The 25,378-nt window shown below is 34.7% G+C and overlaps 1 pseudogene; it reads right to left on the minus strand.

Annotated features, from left to right (window-relative positions):
- Nucleotides 1-25,378, minus strand: part of LOC100981237 (THAP domain-containing protein 3-like) — a 103,978-nt pseudogene that overhangs the window by 67,566 nt on the left and 11,034 nt on the right.

The raw sequence follows: 25,378 nt of genomic DNA on the forward strand, positions 1-25,378 counted from the left end.
TCAAAACTTGGAAACAACGGAGGTGTCTGTATTAGTCCATTCTTACACAGCTATGAAGAAATACCTGAGACTGGGTAATTTATAAAGAAAAGAGATTTAATTGACTCTCAGTTCTGCATTGCTGGAGAGGCCTCAGGAAACCTACTGTATTAGTCCGTTTTCACGCTGACATACCCAAGACTGGGCAATTTACAAAAGACAGAGGTTTACTGGACTTTCAGTTCCACATCGCTGGGGAGGCCTCACCATCATGGTTGAAGGCAAGGAGGAACAAATCACATCTTATGTGGATGGCGGCAGGGGAAAAGAGCTTGTGCAGGGGAACTCCTCTTTTTAAAACCATCAGATTTCATGAGACTTATTCAAAATCATGAGAGCACAGGAAAGACCTGCCTCCATGATTAAATTACCTCTCACCGGGTCCCTCCCACAACACGCGGGAATTCAATATGAGATTTGGGTGAGGACACAGCCAAACCATATCAGTTACAATCATGTGGAAAGGTAAAGGAGAAGCAAGCACCTTCTTCTTCACAGGGTGACAGGATGGAGTGAGAGCGAGCATGGGAAATGCCAGACACTTATAAAACCAACAGATCTTGAGTGACACTAACTCACTATCACAACAAAGCATGGCAGAAACCACCCCCATGACCTCCACCTGGTCCCCTCCTTGACACATGGGGATTTGAGGATTCCAATTCAAGATGAGATTTTGGGTGGGGATACAGCCAAACCCTATCAGTATTCTTCAGTAAGGGAATGGATAAATAAACTGTGATACATCCAGACTATGGAATGTTATTCAGTGATAAAAAGAAATGATCTATCAATCTATGACAAGACACGAGGAAATTTAAATGCATATTACTAAGTGAAAGAAGCCTGTCTGAAAGGCTACATACTGTATGATTCCAACTATATGATATTCTAGAAAAGCCAAAACTATGGAGACAGTAAAAAAAAGCCATAGTTGCCAGGAGTTCAGAGGCAGAGAGAGGAATAAATAAGCAGAACACAGGATTCTTAGGATGAAAAAAACTGTATGATAACGTAATGGTGAATTCATGTAATTACCCATTTGTTCAAACTCAGAATGTACACCAAGAGTGAACCTTAATGTAAACTATGAACTCTGAATGACAAAGATGTGTCAATGTGGGTTCATCATTGTAACAAATGAACCACCCTAGTAGGGAATATTGATAATCAGAGAGGCTATGCATTTGTGTGGGCAGGGGTTATTATAAATGGAAAATGTATTCTGTTCCTCTGAATTTTGCCTATGTGTGTTCTTTCCAAATTCTTAGATCCTCTTCTCCTATAAACTAATCTGAATCAAACACTTGCCTCCTTGATTCCAACAAGACTGTTCTTAATGTCAATGGCTTACACACTGAACGATCTTATGATTTTCTTGTTTATTTTTCTTACTGAAAGACCATAGGGAATAATCTTGACATAGCTTCAAAGATGAATTAATTATGAACTAATAAACAGTTTATAAATTTAATTTTTCAGGTGCTTATGCATTTCTTTTAATAATTTGTAATAATAAAAAAGACAGGTAAATGAAAAGATGAATATTAAAAGATAGGCTAAATCATTTTCTCTGTGTATGTGTTTTTTGGGTTTTTTTTGTTTTTGTTGTTGTTGTTGTTGTTGTTGTTGTTGTTGTTTTGAGACAAGAGCCTCGCTCTGTCACCCAGGCTGGAGTGCAATAGCGTGATCTCAGCTCACTGCAACTTCTGCCTCCCAGGTTCAAGTGATTCTCCTACCTCAGCCTCCCGACTAGCTGGGATTCCAGGTGTGCACCACCATGCCCGACTAATCTGGGCATTTTTAGTAGAGATAGTTTCACCATGTTGGCCAGCTGGTCGCAAACTCCTGACCTCAAGCAATCTGCCCACCTCAGCCTCCCAAAATCCTCGGATTACAGGAGTGTGCCACTGCTCTGGGCTCTCTGTGTATTGTTAAAAAATAAATTGACCAAATCAAAGACAAAACAAAGTTTCTACGTAACATCATAACAATGTTCATAGAATAATATCTATTAATTACATGTATTAAAATTTTAACATTAAAATAAGCATTTTTGCTGGCCTACAGTTCAGATTCATTCAGAACTAGAATTATTAGCTATAAGTTAAAGTCATTTTGTTTATTTCAGCTCCTTCAAATAAAATGTTATTTTACGCAGAAAAGAACTGAAATTACCTATAGCATGATTGAACTCCCACAGGTTTTATTTATTTACTTATTTTACAATTGCTAGATTCCTAAACTAACTCTAGGTGTTGCAGATGGGAGAAAAAGAAGCAGGATGGGGAAATACAAAAGACAAAATAATACAACTTATTTTTGGATAGTGGTTTTCCTCAGTAGCAATAAACTATGTAATTTTTTTGTTTTGGAGAATATGGAATTAATTCTGATGTGGATGTAATATTGGATGGAAACTTCTATTTTTGTTAGCATAGAAGTCTAGATATCTTTTAAAATGTCATATATGACAAAACACTCAAAAATATATAGTGTTATATGTGGTGAATATTCTTTGTAATTCATAGATGAACACATAAAAGATAAGGGCAAAGGAAGATCTCACGGGTTTATAAACAAACCGAACTTTAAAAACCAAAGTGAAAAAGTAGTACAGATAATTAACCACCATGGGTGCATTTGCCAGTCTTCAAGTAACATAACAGTTTTAGTGAGAGTCTTTTAGTGGAAAACTCCCTTTTAGGGAGTTGAAACTAAAGTACAAGCCTCCTTCTCTACCACCATTTTAAAAATGAGAAGATTGAATGCTCTAACGATAAAATCTTTAGCGAAAGGGTAATACAGAAAAAAAAAATTCTGCCCAAATCACATAGGAGTGCCATGAATACTTTATCAGCTCAGGCTGAATATTATCTCCTAAAAATTTACTTAGAAATTTACATGAAAAGAGGTTTTGCCATATAGCTGTTAATTGGGTGCCTGACAGAAGCAAATCCAAATATCTTCTGAAAGGATTCATTCTTCAATCCAGGCAGCAAGGAAATAAACAACAATAGCAGCCACAGAATTAGATGCCTCGATATTAAGACAATGTATTATCAGATATAGACGATGTCTTAGTCCATTTTGTGGTGCTATAACAGAATCCCACAGACTGGATAATTTATAGTGAACAGAGATTTATTGGCTCACAGTTCTGGAAGCTGGGAAGTACAATATCAAGGTGCTGGAATCTGGCTAGGGCCTTCTTACTGTGTCATCACGTGATGAGATGCATCACATGGTGAAAAGGCAAAGAGAGAGAGCAAGATGGGGCTAAATGTGCCATTTTATAATGACACCGATCCCACTCATGAGGGTGGAGCACTCGTGAACAAATTATTCTTTTAAAGATGCCATCTCTTAATATTGTTACAATAGCAATTAAATTTTAACATAAATTTGGGAAGAGCCAAACATTCATACCATAGTAAACTGAAAAATGAAATAAGTAAAGTGATTAAAGAATTAACAATTGGAATGAAACACATGGGAAATAAATGTGATACTACAATAAATAAAATAAAAGATGAGGAAGAAAAAACAGAGATAAATTTAAAAAGTGAAAACAGAAGTTAGGACAAAACAGAAGAGAGCTATTAAACCAAAAAAGAAAACTAAATAATTAATTGGAATTTAGCATAGAGAAAAATTAAATATAGAAAATAATTGCCTAAAAACACAAAGTATAGAATGAGAAGATCCAAAAATTAATTAATAGCATTATGGGAAAGGAAACAGAATGTTAAGAAGATTATATTGGAGGAGGAATGTCTGAGAATTTTCCAGAATCAACGAAAGACATAAAGCCTCAGATTCAGGAAACCCCATGCAAGATAAAGAAAAGCGATTCACACATAAAAACACCATACTGAAAGAGCACAATATCCAAGAAAAAAAAGTTAAAAGCAGACATGAGGAAAATATATTATACAATGCAAAAATTTTAATGCGATGTCAACAAAAATATAGATACAAAATTATTTCTTAAGGTGATAAGAGAAAATATCACCATACCATATCACAGAATTGATGTAGAGCTGAGTTTTTCCTTCAGAATAATGAAGAAATAAAACAATTGTAAGACAAATGAAACCTGAAAGGATTGAACCATGACAGACCTTTAAAGAAGGAACTTCTAAAGGATAAACTTTGAGAATAAAGAAGGAAGTAGTGAGGAGTGAAAATGAAAGTGACAGAGGAGAATGATAAACACATATAAATATCTAGATTGATAAACACATATAAAATGCAATTCTGATCAAAATCTCAATGTAGACTTTTAGGAAACTTAATAGAGTGACTCCAAAATTTCTTGAAAGCATAAAATGTCGGGAATATTCAGAACACTTATACACTACAGTAATTAAGACAGTGATATACTGAAAGATATAGACTAAAGAAATAAAATACAGCACCCACAAACCAATCTATGCATATATGCAACTTAGAATAAGCCAGAATTGACAGATCAAATCATTGATGAATCAGAAAAAAATAATTAACTGAAACAGATAAAATTGTATTTGTACCTCATATAAATACAGGAATATCCTTCCATAGCAATACTATTTGCAGTAGTAAAAACCTAGAGTAAACCCAAATAGGAATAGATAACCATGTAGAGGGGAAGAATAAATTTACAAACACACACACTCACAACTATTATAAAGCAGTCAAAGCAAATGGACCAAAACCACATGAGTATGTGATTCCTGTGAAAGGCACATTATATGAATAAATGTTAACATTAACAGAAGTTAAAAAAAAAGTCCAAAAGAATACACGAAGTATAATTTTTATATAAATTAATATAATTATAATTTTAAAATATACTCCATAGTAATACAAATATGTGCAATAAAACTATGGTATAAAGAAGGAAAGGAGTGACTAGACTTAAGATTCAGGATGGTGATTACTTCAGATGAACTAGAAATAATCTGCATCTAATTATAGGGCACTTTCACCATGCTTTTGCCCTGTCTCATTAGTGGATATAGCATGTTTTATTTGACTAGTTTCTTTTGAATCCCTTTGCCAATTTGTTACTTAATATTCTGCTCATTAGGCAAAATGAAAATCGTTTTATTTACCAGGAGTGTTAAGTTCACTTGTACTTACAGATATAATTGATAAAATTGTCCTCTCTTCTGTGTTAATCATTTTATATAATCTTTCATTATGTAGTTTATTTATTTACTTTATTTTTATATTTAGGAAGATTTTTATTTTTATTCAAAAATTTACTTTCATATACATAATTATATGAAGCCAAAGTTTGTCTCTTTTTATTTCTCATTATCTATTGATACCCTATTATGAACAATAAGGAAATTAGCTATTCACCAATTCTTTCCCCTCTCCTTCCTTTCCCATGCCATATTATGTTGTTAAAAATTTCCTGTTAATTAAAATCATAAGGAATTAAAACATTTATTCTACTTTGCATATGATCCCCCCACACTTTCTTCTTATTTTTGATGGTTATATTCTTTTTACCTTATTACAGTATATAGCCATGTCATATTTTCTTTTTTAACCATTATTATGACCACTCCTCTCTTTTTTGTAATCATTATTTGGTATTGGTTCTGAAAGAAAATGTATTTTTATGTTTATCACCAGTATTTATGTTGATGTCTATTCTGGCATTTGGCTATCTAATCTTATTCTTTAATAGATTTTTCAGAAAGTGCTTATAAAAATATTTCCCAAGGAAATGACTGTGGGAATACCCTTGCCTGAGTCCTTGTATATTTATCACAGTGTACACATCTTTGTATTTGAAAAGTAAGTTGGCTGAATATAAAACTGTTGGCTTACATTTTTCTCTCCTAGAGTACTGAATGTGCTATTCCATTGTCTTCCGGCATAAGATTATTGTTATCGAAAAGTCTAATAATAATCTAATTTCCCTCACTTGCAAGGGACTTTTCTTAGAGGCCTCCAAAATATTTTTCTTTTCTTATAATCTAGTAGTTTTATCAGAATGTCTGTGTTTATTATTCCATTTAAATTATCCTAAATATGTAGTATGCTATTTCAATATTTCATTCAGGACCTATTTTTCTAAAAAAATTAGTTTACATTTAAAACTTGAACATTTTTAAGAATTTATTTTAATGTACCTTTATTTTAAATATATTTTTTAAATTGAAATTTAAAATTTTAATAATTTCTCTATGATACTGATTTTTACTTTGAGTACTCCAAACAGAGCTAATTTTTCCATTTCTAATTGTAAATGAGTTTAAATCAATCCAGGAAGTAATATTACATGTGAGATGAATAAAATATTAAGGCATTGTGCCTACCTAATAAACTTCTCTTTCAGCCATCTACAGAAACTTTTGCAAAACTCCCTCATCAGTTGCTCACCTTCCCATGTGGTGGCTTCTTTTGTATTATTGTTCTACGTTATTTCATTTCTAATGACTTTGGTTCTGTTGACTATTTGTTTCTCAAGGTTCTGTTTTATTTAGATTATCCGAGTGTTCTCTCCTGATTCATCTTCTATATTTCTCAATTGTTCTTTTTACTCTTTCTCTAGCCCTTAAGTGACTGACTCCCTAGAGTTCAGTCTCATTTACTTTTCTTTTTTGTTGCATATATCACATTGCGATAGTATCTTATCTGCTCCTAATTTTTTAGCTATGTTCTGTCTGTTGAAGATTTTCTAATTTATTTCATGCTCCAATATGTATTCTCAACTGCTTATTAAGTATCATTATTCTAATAACACCCCCAACATAATATATTCTTAATACATTTGATTACATTCCTCAAATTACAAATCTCCTTTTTAAATTTTATTTGCATCAAAGATAATTTTGCATTCATCTAAAAAATAATATTTGACTCCACTTTTTCCCTTTAATTCATATCCAATTAGTCCTTGATTACTTTAAAAATACTTCCTGAATATATTTATTAAAATCTGCACTACAACTACCTTTAATTGAGACTTTCCAAATTGCCTACTTCCTAACTTGTCTCCCTGCTTCACATGTGTACTCTTTCAAATGACATATTCTCCACAAAATCACAATATAAAAGGTGTAACTCAGCATAGCATTCTCCAGCTTTCAAACACCTGGTGGCTACCCATTGCATATAACAATTATTATCAATTTATTTTAAAATCATTTTTAACAATGCCTCTATATAATTTGCTCTGCAATGATGTCTCCAGATAAAGAAAGAGTTTCTCTGGCCTAAGAATAGATGAGCTTGTTAGAGGGTGGAGGGCTCAGAGTTGTGCCCACTGAATCCTCCTATGCCCTACCTCCTGGGGCACCACTGAAAAATATTAAGAATTCAAGATAGAGGGTCTGAGAACTCTTGGCCAAAAGCCTCAGACTTTTTAGTATGTTATTGAAGACACTGTTCAAAATAATTCTTATCTACTCTGGTTTTAACATCCCCACATCACTGATCCTAAACGTTTGAAATCCCAATCTACTCACATTTTACCAAATACATTGTGTATTTTCCTGAATATTTTATTGTGCTTATTCTTCTGCTTTTCTCCCTTTCTATGCTTAACAACTTGTATTCATCTTTTAAAGACCAGTTTAAATATCCCCTCTTCTTTGAAGTCTTCCCACAAAACAACTTAAATTTTCCTTCTATGTACTATTCTCTGAGAGTACTTTGCACAAACATTTCCCACGTCACAGATCATCTTGTATTATCATGTGTACGTCTGTTTAGCAGAATATGAAATCAAGTCTATGTCAGATTGGGCCGGGCACGGTTGCTCACACCTGTAATCCCAGAACTTTGGGAGGCCGAGACGGGCGGATCACAAGGTCAGGAGATCGAGACCATCCTGGCTAACAAGGCGAAACCCCGTCTCCACTAAAAATACAAAAAAAAAAAAAAAAAAAAAAATTCCAGGCGTGGTGGCAGGCGCCTGTAGTCCCAGCTATTCAGGAGGCTGGGGCAGGCGAATGGCGTGAACCCAGTAGGCGGAGCTTGCAGTGACCGGAGATCGTGCCACTGCACTCCAGCCTGGGCGACATCATGAGACTCTGTCTCAAAAAAAAAAAAAAGAGTCTATGTCAGGCTGAATATTACCTAGATATTTGCAATGTGTCACACAGCCTGCAAAATTTAGCTGTTTAATATAAGAACTGACAATGAGGTATAGAATAAAATAAAAATTAAGTATTCATGATCTATTTACTTTACATTTTGTTGCTTTTTCACTCTATTTTACACACTCTCCTATCCAGCCACAGTGGTCATCTTGTCACATGCCTAGAGGTTTCTTTCATGTTCATTTTGTGGCATATTGTTTTCTAATGATGGCTACAATGTCTTTCATCTCATATATTATTCTAGAACCAACAAACTACAGCCTACAGACTAAATCCACCTAGATTTGAATTGCCTGTTTGCTTTCTTTTTTTACTACCCACAACTAAGATTTTTGTATTCTATTGAAAAATAATATGTGAAAGGGATTGTATGTGGCCTGCAAAGTCTAAAACACGCACTCTTTGATCTTTTGCAGAGAGTTTGCCAGCTTCTGCTCTAGAAACTTGAGACTCCCTTCAAGGGTGGAGTCTAATTCCTTTCCCTTGAATCTGGTAACTTTATTACTTCCTTGTAACTATAGAATGTGACTGATGTGACACTGCCTAATCCCCAAGGCTAAGTAAGAAAAGGCTATGAGATGCTCCCCTTGCTCACTGAAGCACCGCCCTGAGGCTGCCACATTAGGAGGAAAATAAAATATGAGAAAATAGCTACCACAAGGTAGTGCTTTTTTTGGATTGTGTATTTAACAATGCAGTTAGGCATTAATTATCCATCTGTGCCTTATCAATTAAAATATTACCTATTTGTTGTTTTAAACATTCCTGTTAAAATTTGATAGCTATAATGTTGAGTGAAGAAAGTCACATGGAAAACAAAAAAAATGCTATATGATTCCATTTCTATAAAGTTCAAGAACAGGCAAAAATAATTTCTGTTGTAGGTCAGGTTAGTGATTACCCTGGGAAAAGGTGGTAATTCAAAGGATGAGTTACTACCCTATGAGAGGAACATCTGGGTGGCTAGTAATGTTCTATTTCTTGATCTGAGTAATGGTTACATGGGTGTGCACTTGTGGAAATTCATTGAGCTGTCTACATGTGACCTGTAAACTGTGTGATGTTATACTTCAATTTTGAAAGTGTCTATTTTTAAGCATCAATTACTTATTATTATACATTAACGTTAAATGAAATATGCTTCTGTATCAAAATGTAAAGAAATTAAAGCATACAAAAAGATTAGGAAGAAAAAGGATCTAAAAGATCATATAACAAACAATCAATTTTATATAAATGAATATTTTGATATCTCAAGATGCTAACCATTATTACAAAGTCATGGAGTAATTTAGGAGTAGACTTAGGTTGTTGTGTTACCCATAGTATATATTGGTTCTGAACATACTTATAATTAATATTTATGCTTCCAGTTCTTGCAGAAACAGCCTGGGCTTTTGGTTTTTTTTTTTTTTTAACTTTTATTTTAAGTACAGTGGTACACATGCAGGTTTGTTACATAGGTAAAGGTGTGTTATGGGAGTTTGTTGTACAGACCATCTCATCACCCAGGTATTAAGCCTAGTACCCATTAGTTATTTTTCCTAATCTTCTCCCTCCTCCCACTTTCAAACGTCCAATAGACCCCAGTACCTGTTGTTCCCCTCTGTGTGTCCATGTGTTCTCATCATTTAGCTCCTACTCATAAGTGAGAACATGCGGTTTTTGGTTTTCTGTTCGTGCGCTGTTTGCTAAGGATAATGGCCTTTTTTTCTTTTTTTCTTTTTTTTTTTTTTAATTCACTGCTGACACAGCAACTTTACAACAGCTTTGACGTCAGAAAATCCTTTTGATTTTACGGGAGACCTTGTAAGTACCAATAGTTAAGAGATCCTCTAACTCTGCTGAAAAGTCACCGTCTACTGGTTATTTCCCATTAAAGAGGTGTGAAAGCTGAGATATCAGCCTGTTTTCTCTCTGCAAGCATCAAGCCTTCATTAGGTGTTTTTCCTGGCACATAAGCCAGGACTTCATCAAACTACATCCCACTGGGTGCAAAGAACGTTCTAAAGTTTCCAGAGCGAACTATCTTTTCCAATGACTCCTCTGTCCTTTTTCTCATTTCTGGGTCACTTTCAACATATTCCTTACAATACATGGTGAATAATCAGCCAGCTTCTCTGACAACCGTGCGCCGTTAATCAGAATGGCTCCAGCATGCTTCTGCTTTGTAGCTGTCTGCTGTCTCCCCACTATGTCTTTTGACTAGGTACCATTACCTCTCATCAGTAAGCCATTTAAAGTGCTATTTTTTATATTAGAACTTGGCAATTTAAGTTTTCTACCTTATTGATTTTGATTTTTTTGTTTGACTAAAAAAAGTAACATTGCCATTGGAAAAAAAATTGGAAATACAGAAAAATTGTATAATAATATTGAAATAATCATAATAACTAGAATTTATCTAGAGATTACTCTGACATATTTTACTAATTCATTTACACATATAAATACCTATATACTCATGTCTTCCCTAATCTCACAATAACCCACCAAGGCACACAAAGATACTGTTAAAAATGAAGAATCTGAAGCAGAGAAGTTGAACTGCTCCCCTCAAAATCACATGGCTAGTGAGTGGCTGAACAGCAAATTGAATCTAGATCTTCTGAATACAAAGCCCTAAATCTCTCTTCAGTCTGCTGTCCAAAAATAACAATTGTTGATGCTGCACTATTTTTTTCTCATATAATGAACACATACAGCTCTAAAAATTTTCTTCTATATAATCAGGATTATTCTATAGACAACACTTCCAACACTGCTATTATCACTCAACGTTATATTATAACCATTTTATTATCTCATTAAAATTAAAAATCTCTGCAATCTGAATTTCCTGGGCTATACATTTAAATAATTTTTATAAATCTCAGTATTTAAAATGATTTATTTGTCATATATGTTACATAAGGATTTCAGGTGAATGTGGTTGTGTTGGGCTTTGCTTTGGTTGACCTAGACTTGGCTTTATATACATTCCCAATCCAGAATCTAGGCTGAAGCAGGTGCTTCTATCTCAGAAAAGTGCTGATGAGGGAGTGCTAGAGCAAGAGGACCCCAGTAAAGCCATTTCAGTTACAATTAAACCTTCAGATCAGATTTGTCAAAAGTCCCAAGTGTTCATATTGAATTGGCAAATGTATGCCACATGGCCAATCCCAAATTCAGTGGTACCAGGAAGCATGACAAGTATGAAGAGGAAATGTATAATTTTAAACTAATAATACAATCTAACATAACATTAACTTCCATACTTCAGGCAAAATATATACTTATTCCATCCCAAGCCACTTAATGCCTCATCTAAAACTTTGAAAAGGCTTAAAAAACAAGACTTTTAATCCAAGTTAGATGCTGTTACGGTTTTTCTTGAATCAAAGAACTTCTAATTAAAAAGAAAAGCTATCTGATCCCCTATATATCCAAAGTACAGTGAGGGAACAGGGACAAGATAATTACAATGAATATTCATATAGAAGCAAGGAAAATAAATATTTACAGTAATCACCAGTTTTTGTGAAATTCTGAAATCACACTGGACAAATAGGAGATTGCCCCTAACCTTGTATAGGTAATGCTTCCTGATCAAGCTCCAGTTCTGTTCCCTAGAATTGACTATTCTATTCTTTGTTCTCCAGGGAACTTGGCTTTTTCTTTGAGGATATTCTCTTTGGTCATAGCTTCAAAAGGCATTGAGGATGTACCTACCTTATTACTGAATAAATTTCTCAGTCTTTTTCTACCCATAGAGGGCTGAGAGACTAAGGGACATTTTATGTCAAAAATATTTAGTCATTTTCATCAAGATACACAGCACTTTTGACAATGCAATGCTCAAAAATTTTGCTAGCATTTATTTCTTTGATTCCAGTCAGCTTTATGTGCCAATGCCCACATCTGCAATTCTTTCTGAGACAGGGGCTTTCTCACACTCTTTTTAGACATAATTATAAATTATTTCTGTTTATCGGATGCTATAGACTAAATTGTGCCCCATTCCCAAACACTTCTATGTTGAAACTCCAATGTGATGGTATTTGGAGTTGTGGCTTCTGAAGCTGATTAGGTTTAGATGAGGCCATGAGGGTAGGGCTCTCATGATGAGATCAGTATTTTTAAGAAAAGAAACCCTCTTCTCTTAAGGTCACTCTCTTTGTTATGTGAGGAAACAATGAGAAGGTGGTCATCTGCATGCAAGCAAGAACCTCACCAGAACCTGGCTCTGATGGCACCTAATCTTGGACTTCCAGCTTCCAAAACTGTGAGAAATAATCTCTTTTTAAACCACCCAGTTCGGTAATTTGTTATGGCAGCCTGAGCTGACTAATACATCAAGCTTCCACAAAACCACAAAGGTGCACTTCCATCTGTAAGAAACTTTGTCCAAAGGAAATTATTTTTCAGGGTTACTTAATACAATCAGACTTAAGAAAAGTTTTGAAACTTGTGCTTTTTATTTAGTCTTTGTCTCCAGGTTATGTGTCTGTGGGCACACCTTGATTTGGATTTTATCTTTAGCTTTAACCTTGATTTGAGAATATTTTACCAACTGGAGATGAAGGATAAATGTATTTATCAGCCCTGAAAAATCTCTAAATATGTTCCCTTCTTTCCCTACTTCAAAACTAACCATTTTTTTCCTGAGCTTATTTCTTACTTGATTTACCTTTTCAAGTAGAACAAGTAACGGCCAACTCAAACTGCCAACATTTTGCTCCAAAACTTTACCTCTAAACCTCAAAGTTTATTAAGTACATCTTCTCCCTTGTAAGTGATCATTTTACCAAGTATTTCACTACAGCATCCCGTGGTCTCTCTTTTTCCAGCATACTATTTTAGTGTCCTCACTGCCTTCCTCCAGTCTGTAGCAAATGCCACATACATTGATGTTTTGTTTTAGCAGCACCCTATTGCTTGGATACCAAATTCTATATTCAGGTTTCTCTAGGTTAAACTGGAAGAGGGGTACTAAAAATATTTGTGGTTTAAAACAACAAGTAATTATTTCTTATTAACGTTGAATGAGGGTTAGTGGGAGACTCAGGCTCATCTCGGCTCTACTGGATGAAGGAGAAAGGGGAAGAGTTGCTTCAAGTTGTGCCTGAAATGAGCCACTTTCCTAGATTTGTATTGTGTGAACTAATACATCCTCTTGTAGCTTAAGCTAGTTTGGGCTACCTTTTCTGTCACATGTTCCTAAAAGAACCTATCTGCTTTATTAAGGAATTTGACCTTTATCCTAAGAGCATAGCAGACATGGGAAAGCTTTTTCTTTAGAGAGATAACATATAAACTGCATTTTGAAAAAGTTATTCTGCCAGCAGGATAGAGAAAGAATGAGGCAGAGCCAAAGTTGCTAGGCCAATGCAGAATCCAAATCGTAGAAATTTTAGCTTTGAATAGAGTGGCAGCACTTGGGAAGGAGATATGCTCAGATTTAAGATACTTAGCAGTTAAATGAGACAAGAATTCGTGTAAATTGGATATATGGGTGAGGAAGAAAGATTCAAAGGAACACAGGACTTGTGTTTTCTTGTAACAGGATTTATAGTAGGATCAGTTAATAAGATAGAAAACATTGAAACAGGAGCTATTTTTTTGTTAGAAGATAATGAGTTAGTTTTTAAACATGTTAAATAGTATGTGCCCTTGAAACATGAAAGTGGAAGTATTGAGTATACAGTTGAATACTTGAAACTTTAAAAAAGAAGTTGGAAATATAAATCTGTGAGACTTTACCTAAGTTCGTACATAAATAAATTCTCAAAGGCACTTAACCTGCTTTGTGAGCATTTTAGAATCTCTCTTTAGATAATAAAAAAATTAGAGTTGGCAGCTATATCATATGTTTTAAACTTCTCTCTCCTCAACAAGTTTGTACACTCCTAGAGGACAGGAAATTTACTTCCAGCATCTAACATCATGCTTGCACTTCGTGAGAATTTAGTAAGATTTATTTCATGAGTACGTAAACCAAAAATAAAAGTCTAAGCCCCTCACCCATGTGAATGGACCCCTCCTGTGGTCCAAGGACATTCCAAAGTTATTAACCTGGAAAACTAGTTCAAGCCATAATGGGAAGGGGGAGTCAGACATGCCTCATTATACCCACTATCCTTTTGAAATTTGGGCACAACTGACCAGCATTAACATCAACACAAAGACCTTCAGGCTGATATAACAGATTATTTTTGTCTGATAATAAGTATTTAGATGATAACTCTTTTAACCAATTGCCAATTAGAAAATCTTTGAAATGCCTATGACCTGGAAGTCCCTGCTTCGAGCTGTCCTGCCTTTCCAGATGGAACCAATATACATCTTACATGTATTGATTGAAGTCTTATGTCTCCCTAAAATGTGTAAAACCAAGCTGTAGACTGGCCACCTTGGGCACATGTTCTTATGATCTCCTGGGGCTGTGTAATAGGCCATTGGTTACACATATTTGGCTCAGAATATATCTCCTCAAATGTTTTACAGAGTTTGACTCTTTTTGTCAACAACTGTATGAGTATTAAACAGTATCATCTAACCAGGATTTCAGCTTGAGTATTTTTTATTTTCCTGTGATTTTAAATGTGGCTTTTAAAGTTTCTTTATTCCAACTCTCACCCATGTCTCAATCTATTTTGCTTTGCCTTTTTCTTGTTCATCTAGTCACACGTACCTTCCTAGACACCTAATGAAAGACCAAAAGAAGGTTTTTAAATATATCTTTTCCACACAATTTTTGTTCCATGTGACTATTTTGAAGCTGTGAAACAAAAATAAAATTCTAAGTTTACCAACCAACTTAATGGACCCCTCCTTTTGGCCAAGAGCATTCTAAAGTAAACTTGAAACACTAGTGCAGGCCATGATGGGAATAGGTGGTCAGACAGGACTCATTATACCTTCCTCTCATTGAAATTCAGACACAGCTGATCAGTATTAATGTTAAAACAGAGATCTTAAACCTGATAGAACAGATTCTAAGTCTGATAAGAAACACAATCTATTCTCTCTGAAGCCTGCTACATGAGGGCTTCATCTGCGTAATGAGAACCTTAGTCTCTACCACCTCTTATCATAACCCAGACACTCACTTCTATTGATTCCATTCCTTTAAATAAACTCTTTCAACCAATTGCCAATCAGAAAAATCGTTGACTCCACCTACCCCCACCAACTCCTGGCTTCAAGTTGTCCTGCATTCCCATATCAAACCAAAGTACATCTTACATGTATTGATTGGTGTCTTATGTCTCCCTCAAATGTATGAAACCAAACTGTAACTTGACCACCTTGGGCACATGTTGTCAGAACCTCCTGAGGATGTTTTGCAGGCATGTCCTTAACCAATTGATTGAGACTTGTCTCAGATACTTTTTGGTTTACAAAGCAAAGTAATAGTTCAGAAGTAGGAGATGGAGAAGAGTCTGCTTGTCTACCTGATTTATAAATACCATTTATCTTAACTACATATTTTATTCCTCAACTTACAGTTCAGACTTTTGGGAAAAAAAAAACAAGTATTAGGGGTGGATTACATATTTGTAAAACTTAATCAGTTTTATGGGGAGTAATATTTCAATTTTCATAAATACTTGAAATGAACTGGAGGAATGTTAAGATGTGTCATCACTTATCCACTTTACATTTTTCACAAATAGAGAGTCTGTTCCATTTATATAGCAGAAGCATCTGCTAGATGACTAACAAAAAAGCAGATTAACTCAAAGAGTAGCAGCAACTACTTTGCTTACCATTTATTGCCACAGCTGCAATGTGAACTGACACATCCAGGGACTTTACCTCACAGATAGAACAGCGAAGTCCAAAAGAAGCTAGCCAACCAAATAAGAGTTACCTTAAACTAGCCTCACTGCAGGTTCCTTTCTGCATATCTTCCCACAGCAGAATGGCCCTTTACTGCCAAAACCAATGCAATCATTTGTCATGCAAATGCTACATTTCTGGATGCCAAAGAATGAAAAGACAATGACACCTGGAACCACAATATACTCACCAAAGGCTCATTATAAAATGAGATCATGTTGGAAAACATGCAGGTGTTCATATCCAACAGCTTTATCCAAGGAAATAAAATGATTGGGCATTGAGCCATAGGTGCTTGTTTTGTTTTAGCTCTTTCTTCCTTTTTTTTTTTTTTTAAACTACCTAGTAGCATATCAGATACAGACAGGCTGTGTTTTCAGGGTTTCATTGCCATATAAATCTTTTTTTGTGGAACTAGAAATTGCAACAGAATAGATTCTGACCACGCTAATATTATAGAAGGATGGCACTTACAAATGACTAATTTATTCACTACCATGCTGTTAAAATAAATCCTCATATAGTCAACTCAGCTGCACTGATCTCCCTACTTCTTCAAGAGATTTGGAAAATTCAATCTAACCTTAAATAAATGAGCTTATTCTCTGTTAATAGCATTCCTTCATTTCTCACCCTTCTGTAGGGTATAACTCTACTTTAAACAAGGTATGCATATTATGCCAGTTCCTTCAAAAATCTGCTGACTTCAGCCTGCTGCCAACTCCCCAGTAATTCTTCAAGCCATGCTTATACTCAACATTACACTTACCAAATGAAATGATCTGATGGTCACTGAATACCCAGTCAGGCTCAAAGGAAGTTTCTCTGTTTTCTCCTCTGATGCAGTTTCCAGGGGCATGGGTGTTCATTCACTTGGGCCTGTCAGTCCAGCTGTTCAACAAGGTCAGTATCTTTCTTTGAGGGGTCTCTCTGACCCTTTGAACTGCCAAAGCTTCATATAGGTCTATGTCACCCTAGATCAAGAGAGAAAAGGATGCGGTCAGGGAGAGTAGGTTTCTCTTTGGTACTGTACTCTTTTAGAGGACCCCTCACCCCCGCAATGCATTTTAGAGCTAAATAAGACTTTTCTTTCAGTCCCCTTTATTCCCGGGACCCAGATATAGATCCAGGATAGCTAGTATGGACTCTGAAAGCAGTCAACACTCTCAAGATTCTTGCCTGAGGTTTTGTATTTTATTATAAGGTTAACACCATCATCCCTGGCTCTTCCTTCCTTAGGACAAGTTCCTTAGTGAGATGCTCCTGAATCCCCTGCTATAAGTTTTCCAGTTCTATCTAAAATCTGACATCAATTTACAAATTCAATAAATATTTATTGAATCCCTATCATTTTCTAGACATTTCAAATAAGTCTTTGAATACTCATAATAATTTATGTATGGATTTTTGTATGATAAAAAAGTATTGTCTTATGTGGCTGTTAGAAACAGAAGCCTGAAGAAGAATTTACTTAATTACCTTTTAGCAAAAAACCTAGACATAACAATGAAATAACAAATTAACTCCCAATGTTGTGTTTTAGCTCACATGTAATTTGTGTGTGTGGCATGGGATGTTGAAATTTTCTGAGTGTAGCTTATGCCAAAACTTCCCTGATTTTCCCACTCCAACCAGATTTCCTTTCCCAAAGGAACATAAAAGCACACTGCACACTGACTATTCTTTCTAAACAGATTCTCAACAGCCTCATCAAACCTCCAATATATTCCATGCCATCATCTTTATTACAGGTGGTGAGTGATGAGTCTCAGCTTGTAAAACTGCCTTCAAAATGTATTTGAATATCATTCATAGGTCATCTGGCATTTCACTGAAGTATATAAGGATGTTTTGCAATTACTAAATTGACTTTTGAAGCATCTGCTAAAAATCTGAGGCAAAAATGAAAATTTGTGTTACATGTTATCACAATCTTTTTTTTTTTTTTTTTTTTGCCCTCCTCCACTTTACTAATATAACACAGTTGAGGCAGTTGTCCAGGAGAGCGAAGCTAATGTGGGGGAAATTTGGGCCTTATTTCTGTAGTACAAGCACTTAGGATCCACTGAAGAAAGAGCAGTGATTGACTTAGTTTCTCACTAACTTCTTTCTTACCACTTCTCTGTTACTATTTCGCTGAATAATATTTAAGATGCCTTTCCCTCATCAGTCAAATTAAAAAATTTCCACTTCCTGGGTCTTTCTTACCCTTTTTTTTTTCAATAATGAAAAACATAGCATAGATGTGGTATGCAGGAGAGAAAGGAGAATAATAAAAGAACATAATGCAATTCATAACATTAAAATATTATGACAAAAAGGAAGCTTTCAAACTAATCAAACAGTGACTTACTGTTTGCTATTCATCAGCTTTTTCCTATTTTATTTGCTTTTGAATGATTCTCACATCAAATCTTCTTTTCCAACTCATCACTATACTGAAAAGATTAATGTAGGTGAAAGCCTGCAAAACTATTTCATCTAGATACGACATGGGTCTTCTGCTCCAGGAGCCTTTACATTTTTAATTAAAAATTGTAAAATATTATCAATTCTACATCTCTCACATTAGTACCTGTCCAAGAAATAAAAAAATACAGTATTGAAACAGTGCATCTTATAGAAATTAGCATATATACAATAGATTATAAATATATTTCCTTCTTTAAATAAAGTAGAGCTGTGCAGAGCTTTATTAAACTTGACAGAAAGAAAAATAATATAAAAACAAGTCTCGTCACTGAAATATTTCCAAAAGTAGATCAGAATGAAATTCTTATGCCAGTGCTCCTTATTTAGTGCACACATTCAGCTAGATAACTAGACTTCTTTAAAAGTATAGCTTGTTGCATGAACTCTTCTACAAAGAAAGAAATATCTAAAGATTTAATGCAGGTTTTTAGGCTGGATAAACTTCCAAGACAGCAAATAGTTATTCTCTGATTATTATGTTTTAAAAATAAGGTTAAATGCAGAAGTATTTGCTATTTGTATTTCTTTCCAGAAAGGTATCATTCTCACAGCAATCTAGTTAATGGTAGAGTAGTGGACAAAAATTGAGGCAATGTACATCTGTGGAGAAAACCTGGCAGTAAATATCATAAAAACAGCAATTCACTTTTAGATACCACTTTATAATTTACAAATCATTTTCCGTTTTTAATCTTGCATTCTTAAGCTACATATTATCATCCTGACTTTACAGCCAAAAAAGAATACAGCTCAAAGAAAGTAAGACTTGCCCAATTTTACATAACCATTTAATGACAGAGCTGGGACTCCAACCCAAATTTTTGTCCCACCTCAAAGGCTCTTTTTTGCTATACTACACCCACTTTAGGTAGAATCCTAATTACATGATTAGGAAAGGGGATAAATGGAGTTTTTAATTGGCTAACTCAAAAGGTATTAAAGACAAATGGGTCCTTGTGAAAACCTCTAAAACATTTGAACTGGTCAAAAAGATTAATGTCAATGGAAATGCAAGAATTTTCTAGCAGATCCTTGTAAGGATATCTAATTCTATAAAGGTCCGAGCTTTCTCTTGGATGCAGTCTTAAAATTTTGTAAGTTATAAAAAACTAACGGTAAAACAAATAACTCTTGTCCATAGAGAAAATATTTCACCCATTGAGATTAAAATCAATTTCCACTTTGTGGATATTGACTAGTTTTGCACCTATTAGCAAATTCATTTTTGTATTTCTATGGCCTATATTATGTCTGTTCTTTGGAGTCTCCTTTGAACTACTGTTAACATTTACTGGCCTCTCATTAATTGATGAGTTAAATAAAAATATTCAATACATGTTTATTTTATTATTTGTGAATCATAATTTTACATTTTGGAAAATATTTTAGCATATGTGACTAAATATATATCCCACAAGGAATCACCATAAATAATTACAGTGAGAAATGCCAAATAATACAGATTTGTCAGCAAAGTTTTTACAGAAATAAATTAACTCTGTACAGTGGTATTGGAGTATGATGGCTTAGATATTATTGGAAAATGAGAGAAAAATAAAGAACATAGAAATCAAGGAAATCTGCCACAGTGAAATACATTTAAGAAGACAAATTGAACTGTAAATAAAGATAAAGCAAACAGTCTATTTTTGGGTAATATATATTATTCTAGAGTTGTATGATAAACTGAAACCATCTAACTTTAATTATATGATATCAAATCTAGGCTACAATACAATAGGCAAATGAAATGGGAAATTGCACTTAGCATTTGGTGAATTAAATCTTTTTGGCCAAACTAGATATGAATCTAGTCTCCAAAAGATTCTTTCTTCAATTATAATTATTTCAGCTGAATTCCATATTTGTATAAACTGTATACTTATTAAGAGTAAGTTCTTCCAATTAATCTCTGTGTTTACCTCAGCACTAAACAAAGATGATTGCCCATAAAATCCATTTCATAGCTATTTGATGAATTCAATGAATACTTGGGTCCAAGCTGTTGCCACCTCCTAGTGTTCACCTCTCTAGAAATTTCATTCATCTGCAAAGTCAGACAATCCTTTCTAGCACATCGTATCTCTATATAACACTGGTTTCACCCTGTCTTGTGGTGGATAGCTGTTTGTAGTTTGGCTCATCATATTCTCCCTCTCCTAGAATCTTATCCCCTGAGGCCAGGCCCCCCATGTATGCATCTATTTAACTCCAAAATGCTTGCCATGGTGCCACTAAATATCTGTTGGATGAATTTATTTAAAAAAAAAAAATGGTCCACTTGGCACTTTGGCACTAAAAATGCTTGACGGGACAAAAATATAATTTGAACATAAGCCAAAAAAAAGTTTTCTCTGGTTTATTTTCATAAGAAATAATCTTCAGTTACTCCAGAATTAGTTTTGAAATTATTTTTAGTATAAAAATTATCTGAGCCACTGCTTAGTAGTCTGTACTAAAGTTATAACAATATGGCAAATTTATAGGAGCTATAAATAGATATGCAGTTACGTCACACCATGTACAAACAGTAAATAAGAAAATGATATCAAACAAGGATAGCAGGAAACTTTATGGACACAGACACTGCTTCATAACAAAATTTCTGAGCTCTATATTTAACAATATTATACCCTACAGTATGCATGCAGATGCATAATATATTCCAAACCTAATTAATATCAGTATGTTGGAGCATTTTGTATGTTTCAGAAAACTGGTCAATTTTTGGATCATTTGAGCATCTATAAATTATCATTTTGAAGACGAATAAATATCTCTTCATAAGTAATCTTTTTTCTAGACACTGGAATATGTCACAATATCACAACTGTTTCTAATTCTCAGAAACAAGTGAATAATTAGGGCAAAAATATTCTTGTCCATGCCAAATGAAGGAATTGTCCATGGAAGGTGTGATGCAAGGTAGTAATCAGAAGACTATGTGGTCTGGGGGAAGCCTGCAGCCACAATAACACCCGGAGGAGTCTGGTGATGAGGCAGAAATGAAAATGGAAGGATTGATTCCATGTTGGTTTGATTCCAAGACTGCTGTTACTAGGAAAAATACCAGATTCATTGAAATAGAATCATTACTTTGACAAGAATTTTTAAAAATGACTTACTTAAGTACTTTTATAATACCAAATGGTGTTCTTCAAAAAGATATGTTGAAGACACCCCCCGACCCTATTATCTGTGAATGTGATCTCATTTAGAAATAAGGTAGGTGCAGATGTGATCAGTTAAGATGAGGCCATACTGGAGTAAGGTGGGAGTCCAATCCAGTATAACTGGTGTCCTTATAAGAAGAGGGAAATTTAGACATAGCACGGGGAAGACAGCCACATGACCATTGGAGACAGCAATTAAAATGATGTATTTACATGCCAAAGAATGCCTGGAACTGTCAGAAACTAGGAAAGCCAAGAAAGGAGCCTCCGATAGAGGCTTAGAGGTAGCATGGTCCTGTCAACACCTTAATTTCAGTCTTCCATCCTTCGGAACTGTGAGAGAATAAATTTCTGTTGTTTTAGGTTACCTAGGTTGTGGTCCTTTGTACAACAGCCCTATGATACTAAGTATACCCTTCCAGGTACTAAAGTAACATGAAGACTATTTTAATTAGATCCTTTAATCAACTTACCTTTAAGATCATAAAGATTGATTGCTATATGGCATAATGTTATTAGCATAAGAAAAAAAATACCAAACCCCTGTAATTTTGTTGTCATAAAGACTATATAAAAATATGGCTAATAATGATGTTAACAATGGTTATCATATACCAGGTGCATAATCTTTCATCTCCTCCACAACCATAGATCATAGGCAATACTATCCTCATTTTATAGGAAAGGAAAATAAAGCAGTAGATTAAGAATTATCCTAAGGTACAAAACTGTAGTTCAAATCTATGTCTGTCTGACTCCCACACAATATTCTTTTCATACTGCCCTTGTCCCTTCTTTAAAAACTATATAATAATAATGAAAACAATTTGGCTGATTTTTATTAATTGAAATGACTGGATGTTTGCACATTCAAAGTTATATTCTAAAACAAATCAAGGGAAAGAAGCTTGCCCAATCATCACAAGCGTTTATCTGAACTTTTAGTCCTGTCAATCAGCATAATTATCAGAGAACAGATTTATTTTTTCTCCTACTCACTACTTCTCCATATGTCTACTGCATGTCTTGCATTTTCCAAAAATCAAGTGATTCTGACTTTCTTCTCCAGGGAAATGGTATAACATATTGATTAAAATAAAAATGGGCTTTGATAGCTACAGTTCCTGTGTTCCAGTTTCAGTTCTGCCCCTTAAGCAGCTGTGTGAATGTGGCTGGTTTCACACCTTCGGGCTCCTGGCTTCATTATTTGTAGAGCGGGGGGTCATAGTAATTCTTCCCAGCATTGCTGTGGAGGTTAGCTGCTTAGCATAATAGAAGTTACATATAGTAAGCTATTATTACACTTATGCCTCCAATAATATACTTTACTTAGAACTAGGAAAATATGTTGATTATATGAAATTGACCACAAATGTATTCTGAATTACATCATTTAAACTATAGGTTTTGAGGCTTCTAAAATCAAAATAAATTTTTAAAAAGACACAACTCAAAGAAGGCATTTATTTTCTGTATTATTTAAAGAATTCCCTACAAATCAAAATATACAATAATTCTTAAAAGCTAATCTTCACAATAAGAATCAGTGTGTAAAGGTTCAAATTCTATAGAGAAAAAAGTAGGACTTCTTTTATAAGCAGATTTTGCACCAAGCTGTTTTCAAATTACCTCTGATAAAACAGAATAGTCACACATTTTCTATCCAAACCACTTCTGCATTACAATAGGAACCAAAGAGTAAAAATGAAAGGTATCTACTGGGAGTTTTTTTCCAAATATAGTCTATCCGAATGATTAAATACTCGCAAAAAAAGTGTTGAAAGAACAATGATGGTATTAAGGCAGGCAAAATCTTTATATTTTCTCTTGAAATGCTGTTATAGCAAGTATTGAAATTAGTTACTTATTAAATGTTGTTTGTGTTGTCTTTAGGATTAATGGCAATGAGGCAGCATAGTGTGGTCATTGAGTGTGAATTCTGGAATCAGAATTTGGGATTATCTTTCCATCTCCACTCTTTACCAGTTCTGAGAAATTGGGCAAGCCATGTATCCATTCATTCCTCAGTTTCCTCATGTGCAAAATACAAATATGAATAATACTAATCTCACAGAGTAACTGAAAAGATCACAGGGATGTACAAAAAATGCTCTAAGACAGTACCTATTATATAGATATGCATTCATTTAATGTTAGCAATAATAATTACTAAACAATAATTCAGTAAGATTAAATCTTATGTGTCTCATGAAGAGAAAATACCTAGCAGCTATTAAAAAATAAACAGTAAAAATAGCTTCCATGTGTTAAATACTTATTCTGAGCCAGGCCCTATAATGAATACTTTAATAATACATGGATGTACTATGTCATATACCCCATAATATTTTCTCAGTTTTACAAACAATGGAGCAAAGAAGCTCTAATTTCTTGTCACTCTAGCAACCTGAAGATCCAGGACTGTTTTTACTCTTCCTCAACTTTATGCCAAGCACTGAGAGGAGGACTTAGGATGCAAAAATCTTCCATCAGTCCTCTCCTGCCTCCTAGATGCATATAGGGTTTTCACTTTGAACATGGTTCAAAGTGAGTCCTCTAGAAGCAGAAGTTGAAATAGTGAGTTTTGTGAAATAACTTGTGAAAGTAATTCGGAGACAGTAAACTTCTGGGAGAAGGGGAAGAGAAAAACAGGATAGGGGAAGGAAAGAAAGCTAAGCAAGGCTGTGGACTCAGCTGGAGACTAGCTCAATTCTGGAGCATCATTTGCATCACAAGGTTGGCTCCACCTTAGCACAAGAGGGCCAGTCCTTTGTACCCTAAATCAGGCAATCAGTAACCCTGACAGCCCCAGGATCAGGGGTTCATAATCTCCTGAGCAAGGCAGCTCTCTTTCTTCCAAAGCCAGTGCTCTGTACAAGGGACAGCAGCGTACCCTTAGCAATCACCATTCCCAACACCTGGAGAAAGGCCCAATGAAAGGGATCTGGAAAGAGCACCAACAGCATAAACTGTCATCTACTCTCTGTTGCAAGGTCTTTCCCCTTGGAGATCCCATGTCTCTTTCAGTCAGTAAGTTCTATTTCTGAGCATTAGTTCAGGTCAAGAAAGCAGGATGTTGACTCTTCCCTGATTTCAGCATTCTGCTTATTCACTGTGTGTGTATGTATACTTTTGTTGGCTGCCTATCTATCTTGAATTGGAACTATCATGTTCTACTAGTATCTCCACAGATCACAGTGAGCCAGGTTGTCTTGACTACCATTCTGACCTTATCACCATTTGCTATTATTGGATCCTGACATTCTATTAATACATGGGTTCATGGGCGTGTTATGACATCTCCTCCAATCGACCCTGTCTTAGAGAGGACAACCACTGTTCATCTTAGAGATTCTGGTGCCCTCCTTGCAAACATATTTCTTTTCATCTTGAGAAATAATCATCTGTGGATTTCCAGGGTTTTTTTTTCATGGTGGACCCAGTATAGTATAGTGTAGTGTAGTATAGTATAGTACAGTACAGTACAGTACAGTAAAGTACAGTATAGTATAGTAAAGCACAGTATAATATAGTATAGTATACCCAATTCTTGGAGCTTTTTTATTCTTTACACCAATCTGTCACAGATTTCTGGCATTTCTACTTTAGTTAGTATGGGCTATTTGGTTTTCCAAGATTAAAAGAGCCAGATAAATGGTATATTAGCACTCCTTTCCAAGCTCCTTGCCAGGGTATTAAATCCTGTCATGAGAGGATGCTTCCATAACAGAAAACCCATTTTTTTCAGCTGATGGTCTGTCT

This window comes from Pan paniscus, chromosome 1, assembly GCF_029289425.2.
Source record: "Pan paniscus chromosome 1, NHGRI_mPanPan1-v2.0_pri, whole genome shotgun sequence".
In the NCBI taxonomy this organism is placed as follows: Eukaryota; Metazoa; Chordata; class Mammalia; order Primates; family Hominidae; genus Pan; species Pan paniscus.